Source organism: Enhydra lutris, unplaced genomic scaffold (genome assembly GCF_002288905.1).
Source record: "Enhydra lutris kenyoni isolate GAN:26980312 unplaced genomic scaffold, ASM228890v2 scaffoldscaffold15, whole genome shotgun sequence".
Lineage (NCBI taxonomy): Eukaryota > Metazoa > Chordata > Mammalia > Carnivora > Mustelidae > Enhydra > Enhydra lutris.
In genome coordinates this window covers 19,648,025-19,655,919 of record NW_019154099.1, presented here as the reverse complement: position 1 = coordinate 19,655,919, position 7,895 = coordinate 19,648,025, and positions in this window count along the sequence as shown.

The following is a 7,895-nucleotide window of genomic DNA, read 5'->3' as shown; positions in this document are numbered from 1 at the left end:
ATTGCTCATTTGCAAAGCCCAGCAACTTTACTTTTTCCCCCTCAGCTCTGTGTTTCTAGGTGCCACTTGCAATGTGTCATAAGCATTAAGTATAAGACCCACTCTCACTCCCCTTCCTCCTTTGCACACTAGGCAGATATGATCCATTCTGCCATAATATCTGATGAATTTTGCATGAGATTCTTAAGAGCAAAAGCTATTAAGTACAGCAGTAGGCAAGAAGTCAGTCTTGCTAATAGAAGTTTTTTTGAGTGCTTATGGAAAAAGCCAATGTTCTTTCTTAAGTTCTGGGTCACTTAAGATGGTTTCTGCAAATAAGGGTTAGTACACCTGACTTCCTTTCAATGGTAGACAGTTATTTTATTTTTTAGAGATAGCTAAAAATACTTCAGACTCAGAGTTATAAAATGAACCCTACCGAAGTCTTCTACAAAGTTTCATGAGTTAATCAACAAATGTTACTTGACATATAATTTGATTGATTAACCCAGAAAAATAGGTTCAAGTTCATATAGCAGTTTTGCTGCATTTCCTTGGTCAGCTACCCCAGGATGTCTCAAACATTTAGATATAATTACAGTTACAGTTTCCCTGTTTAATAATTTTCCTTTGGAAAAATCTCTCATTTGCTAACTAGTATGCTATTCCATTTGTTGCTTCAAGTGTTAAAAGAGAATTTTGTTCAAATAACACAGACTGAATCAAATATTATCTAAGGGCAAACAAGGAGGAAGGACGAGTGACATTTTGAAAGTTGCATGAATTTTTTACCTAAGGGTATGATTTATCTTACTGAAATAGTCATTTATAATAGAGAAGTCTAATAATATATGCTATTCTACTCACTTGATAAGTAGTTACTTCAGTGCTTTAGCTGATATTTTAATCTGTGAAGCAGTCTGCAATGGAGAAATCTTATTTTTGTTGTTGCTTCAAACACAATTTTTTTTCATTCAAGTTTTTATTTAAATCCAAGCTAGTTAACAAATAGGGCAGTATTAGTTTCAAGTATAGAATTCAGTGATTTATTACATACATCACCAGGTACTCATCACAAGTGCCCTCCTTAATATCCATCACCCATTTAGGCCACACCACCCACTTCCCCTCTAGTAACCATCAGTTTGTTCTCTATAGTCAAAGAGTCTGTTTCTTGGCTTTTGGCTCTCTTTTCTTATTGGATCTCTTTTTTTGTTCCCCCATGTTCATCTGTTTCGTTTCTTAAATTGCACATGAGTGAAATCATATGATATTTGTCCTTCTCTGAGTGTCTTATTTCACTTAGCGTAACACTCTCTAGCTCCATCTATGTCATTGCAAATGGCAAGATTTCATTATTTTTATGGCTGAGTAATATTCCACGTGTACACACACACACACACACACACACACACACACACACACACCTTTGTCCATTCATCAATGTACACTTGGCCTGGTTCCATAATGTAGTTATTGTTGATAATGCCTCTATAAACATCTAACATTCATTTTCATCAAAAGTAAAATAAATTGAAATGCTGAGAAACTTTCAGGTAAGATCTAGCCTAGAGACTAGAAGATTACATCAGCTTTAGAGATTATAGTGCTTAGGATACAACTTCAGCAAGATGTCAGAATAGGTAGCCCTAGGCCCTCCTAACCTCTGTAAATACAGTTCCACAAATAAAGACCATTCCCTTTATGAGAAATCCAGAAGCTAGCTAAGAGGCTCCTGTATTCTAGTCAAGCATAAAACAGCTACATTTAGGCCAGTAGGGAAACCTGAGACATTCTCTTGTCATAATCCTCATCCCTGGCACACCACCATATAATCAGGAGGAAACTCCCAGCTCTCAACTTCTTTCTGAGGAGGGAAAGAGTTGGACTATGCATTAAAAGCTTTAGTTTTCTGCCTTCTGCCCAAAGGACTGGATTCTGTCTTGCCTGCTTCAGAATACTAACAAAACCAGGCATACTCTAGCTGTCTGGGGCAGAGTGAACAAAGATGGCAGATTGTATACGATTGCTGTAACCCCTCCTGAAGGCTCTATAAAGAATAGCTGAAGAAAAACTCCATTTCCTATTTTCTCTCTGGAGAGAGAAAATGGTGGACCATGTATCCAATGCCTCAACTTTTACATAAGCTTCCCAGAGGACTGGCTTTGGCATAGCTATGTCAAGGTACTGATGGGGCCTAGCAAACTCCAGCTTCCTGGAAACCAATGAGAGGAGAGGGGGAAAGCCATCTTGAATGTCACCATAGCCCTCTTTCTGACTCAGCACAGTTCAAGGAGATGAAAACTATCATTCCCTTGGGAGAAAGAGAGATAAACCAGGTGTCCAATGTCCCAGCTTCTCTCGGAGCTGTTTAAAGTAGTATCTGTCTTGCTTACTTCAGAGTGCTTATTGGACTCAGGTAACTCAACATCTGGGAACCCAGTGAGAAAAAGACCGTGGTTTGATCTAACATTCACAACTATTCCCCCTGGCTCAGCACAGAAGGAATGGTAAAAAAAAATTCCAGGTCCCAGCTTCTTCCTAAGGAGGGAAAATGCTAGATAGATGTCCAACAATTCAACATTTCTGAAGCTGCCCAAGCTTCAAAACTAATCTTAGAAGTCTCTGTGTTGACTTCTGTAGCTATGAAAGATGCTTTTGTTTTCATGTTTCCTCGCTGCCTAGCATACAAGTTTCCTCATTCTGTCATTGGAGTTTTCTTCTTCTTCTATTACATATGTTTTATTACAAGCTCCTACAAATTCTGTGTATATGTATTACGTGTTGGCACAATAATCTAGATCTAACAGAGACACTTTCCAAATGGTTAAGAATTATGCATGTTAACTTTTTAAATAAAACTGAAAGGGCAGGTTAAGATGTTCCACATATAATTTATTTTTAAATAAATTACATTAATTGATAAAGCATTCTATTATATAACTCCACTAAAATGTATAGCTTTTAGATAAAGTGGTATTATATACTTACTCATTCTCTCTGTTCAGTGAGTGGGTAAAATACTATAATAATAAAATTAAAAGATATGAGATCTAGTCTTTAGATTTTCTAGAATAGTGCACATAGTCCATGTTTTTTGACATGTCTTATACCTCTAGATTCTGTCACCTGTAGCAGACACTGTTGATACTCTATCCTTATCCCTTTGGTCTTTACTATCACAAATTTGATCAAATTCCAAATGTTAGCACACACTTATTCTGGTTGATAGAGCCCATTCAGCCTATATGCATGGCAGGCCAGAAGCACCACAGAATTAAGAACTCCTGGAAGTAACCTCTTACCAATGACTTGGGGGAGCTGTTACCTGTCTTTGCTCCTTAATCCTTTGGAAAACAAAACTCTGAGTACAGATTCTAAAACTTTTTCCAGCATTCTCTAGCAGGATTAAGTTGCAGTTACTCACAGTGATCAACTGCTTGAAAATATATCTTTTATATATCCTTTCCACTTTTTTCTCTATACCCTCTGCTGGTACTTCCTGCAGAGGAATGTTTACTCCTTACAGAATAAACATTTGCACTCAGTTTTTCTCTCAAAGTCTGCTCCCATGAGAATTCAAACTAAGATAATTATATCAGTTAGATATTTAATTTGCCTTTTTAATTTGAACACTGATGATATTTACCAATTCCATTTCATGTAAAATGTCATTTTGTCATGTCAAATGCCATCAATACCCCTTCTTCACACACAAATTTATTAGCCTTTCCTTTATTCTACTACAGGGGTTGTTATTTATATGTATAAGCTTATCATATTTATATGTGTCATTTTATCTATTTAGTCCCATATTCTACCCTAAATAGTAAGAGAAGAGCATTGTAATTATTGATAAATTATGGTGGGTAGTGCTAAGCACTTTTGCTTTGGTGAGTCAGGCAAGCAAGGTTCAATCTCCAATTTCACATTATTCTTTTAAGACTCTGCTATCTATCCAAGCATTAGTTACCTTACCTGTAGAATATAAAAAATAGACTTAGAGAACTTGTGCAAGAACTGGAAAATTTAATAAGTGCAAATTTCTTAGTATGGTATTGACGTATTTTCAGCTGTTCAACGATTAACAGTTGATATTATAGCAAAAATTCTCCAAAGTCCCTTTGTCTATGCTCTATTCTAAAATATTTTTCTATTTCACATTTTACTTTAGTCTTGATAGGCTATACATTCTCTCATATGCATAATGTATTGGCTTTCAATCTATCATTATTTTTGTTTTGTTTTTATCTTCTTTCTCCCTCTTTATTGCACTGCATTACTAGAATTACTAAAGTAATCCATAACATTCACTGTTTTTTTCTTACTTTCTAAATCAGTATGATTTTTAACTCTTCTGAGAAGTATTTCACAACTCAGAAAGGATGTTTTGTGTCCTTATTACCAACTAAATCAATGGACTCCCTTGTATGACATACGTTTTACTTACATGTCCAATTACTCTCTGGTATAATAGTCACATACCCACAGAAGAAATCTGCTCTCTATTGAAACTTCCAAGTTCCTTTCCATCATCACCTACAATGACCTTCCCTTCTACTTTATTTAAGCCATTCACTGACAAGACAAGATGTGCTTTTGATCTAGTATAGCACATATGATATTTCAGATTTAAACTCCTCATTTTCAGAGCACCTGGGTGGCTCAGTTGGACTTTGGTTCAGGTCATGATCCCAGGGTCCCGAGATAGAGCCCTGCATAGGTCTCCCTGCTCAGTGGGGAGTCTGTATCTCCCTCCGACCCTCCCCCACCTTGTGTGCGCTCTCTCTCTCAAAAAATAAAATCTTTCAAAAATAAATAAATAATAAACTCCTCAGACTCTGACTACTATTTCCTATTATAACAGATGTCTCAATCACTCCAATTGTTTGTCAAACTAATTAAGAGCCATAGTTTATATAAGTCCATTTATTTTCAATCTATAAAGAATTTACTAATCAATGGGGTGGTGATATTATACCAATTTTAATGATAATTGTATTATTTGATTTCATAGGGCTTGAGAGTGAATAAAAACAATTCAGAAAGCAAGATAGTCTATGATTTGATTATTGAGAGATATAAGTATCGATTATCAGTATTATTCCTTTGTTCATGAATTCCTCCCTATTGGACCTAATTTTCATAATCAGGTTTCACTCACATTGCCACATTAGCAATTTCAAGCTATCCATATTGCCCCAAACTCTTTATCTTTACAAGTCACATTTTTCTATTTTATTCAGAAAATATAATTAACAAATTATTTCCTCTTCTTATGCATAAGCATATACATTCAGCTGATTCCACAAATATTATTCTCTCCTTTATCTCAATCATATTGAATTTTTTTGCCATGCTGTGACATGCATTGAAATTATTATTACTCCTTCTGTACAAATTTATCTCCTTGAATTTTCAAGACCATTTGCTTTCATTCTACCAAAGGCTTATTTCCATGGACTAAACCTTCTGGTTGTCTCATCTGACAATTTCAATTCAATGTTTCAACATTCTTCTCAAATCTATCCATTTGAAAGAACAACATCAACCACAAAACAAAACAAAACACCAAAATATTCTCTTGAACTTCAATATTCCCCTTCATCTACAAAATATTTTACTGCAAAAGTCTGGGGAAAAGTAGGTTACACTCACCACTACTATGCCCTAACTATATTGACCCATCCCCTGACTAAATCTCACCTCTCATCCTTTTACCTAACTGCAATCTGTCCCCCCCACACAACATTCCAGTAAGCCAGATTTCACCAATATCACAAATAAGTTACAAAGAATATTAGTTACATTTGACATTGTTTACAGTCCTCATTCCTCACAGAATTTTGTTTTCTTAATTTCCATAAGACTAGACTTAGCTGGATTTTATTTATATTCTTGACCACTTTTTATCAAAATTGATTATTTACATTTGCCTTCCCAAAACATAGACAAGAGGTCTCCATAAGTTCTATTCTAGATCTCTTTACCATTTCTAGATATTCTTCCTACTTTAAATGTAATACAGTTTTGTTCATCTGCCTTTTCTTCTTTCATACAGAAGACCAAAATCTACCCCCGAGTTATTCTATTTCACAAGTCAATTAAGGTACATAATTCACCAAAAATTGGAATTTATGCATAAGAATACTTAGCTGGTTTTAGGTTAAAAAACTATTTCTAAGGCTTGTAATTACTATAATTATTCTTGTATTATTTCTAACTTGATAAAATGTACTAAGGATGTACATCAATTTTGAATTATATAATCTACAAACATATAATTTATATATAAATAACATGTTGATATATTTAATATTTTATTTATATATTAAATATTAGATTTTATGTTTATTACAGTTCATATATGTTACACAGAAATATAACATATATACACATATATATGTGTGTGTTTTATTCTTCTTCCTGAACATTTAATAAAGCATGGGAACTTATTTGGAAATGGCCAGAAACTACATAACAAAATATATATAGGCCAATTGCTTCTGTTAGGTTTTGTAGTAGTCAAATCATTCAGCTTGCATTTCTAAAACTCCTATTACTTTTCAATACAGCCAGCATAAAATGTTTGTTATATAATGAAGGAAAGTCTTCTCAAGGGTAAGAGACAAAAAAGAGATAGCTCAGTTCCATTCAAACATTTGGATTTTAATATTTTGTACTACTAATTAATTTTTGCTCTCAAAGTTAAACTCAGTGTGTGTGTTTTCCATATGCACAATCCTGAATTTAGAATACTCATATTTATTTTTAACAGGAAATACCATACTGTGGTACCTGTATAGTCTGTCTGCTGTTAAATTTCTCAAGTGTTTTTCCTCCATGTTCATTTAGGGTAATACCACTATAAAATTTCCTAAACTAAATTGATGTACTTTTTTCTGGCAGACTTCAATGTCCATTATTACAAAGCAACCAAGTTGTTTCAGTCAAACCCCTTACTAGACTATTTTTGCCAGAGTGTGTATTATTATGCAAATATTATTACACAAATACAACAAACTTTACAATATCAACAGGCTCTATCAATTCCATAAAATAGGGAAAAGAGTGATTCTTAATAAAATCAAGATTTCATTATTCTACTCTTTTTAAAACTAGAGGATATAAAAATGAAGAAAATATCATAGACTTGAAAAAATCAAGTAGTAATCATTATTGTGTTGAAAGAAGTATATCACTCTTTTTAGTTCCTACAGTTTGGAAAATATCACCACAATAATAAATTCTTCTCTTTCCCAGAATAGATGTTCTGATATTACACTACTTCATATTCAAATTGTTTCATGCTTTAAAGCTGCAAGTAACCCTTAAAAGAAAGATCTTAAAAATCATCATTCTAGAATTTTTTAATGCACAATTCATGCAAGTTTCAGAGTAACAGCTTAGATTTATGGGCTCCACAAACTCTCTTTTACAGTTTCAGACAGAAAGTTTCTTCTATTTCCTGAACATACTTTTACTTTAGATTGTGTACTGTGTAAGTCTCAATCATTTTAAGATTAATTTCATTGCAGCAACTGGTTATTTTCAAGTCTTTGGTTTATCCAAGTCTACTAACACATTTATACCATGCACAGCAAAGACTGGCAAGTCTATACAAGTATGTGACTATATCAGTCACACAAAATACTGTTCCATTTGGTAATATTGCAACCTATACACATTTTGAAATATTTATCAGCTATTTAATGAAAGAGGTTGCTGCCTGTGTTGTCCTCAAGGATTTTGATGGATTCCTTTCTCACATTGAGATCCTTCATCCATTTTGAGTCTATTTTCATGTGTGGTGTAAGGAAAGGATCCAATTTCATTTTTCTGCATGTGGCTGTCCAATTTTCCCAACACCATTTATTGAAGAGGCTGTCTTTTTTCCATTGGATATTCTTTCCTGC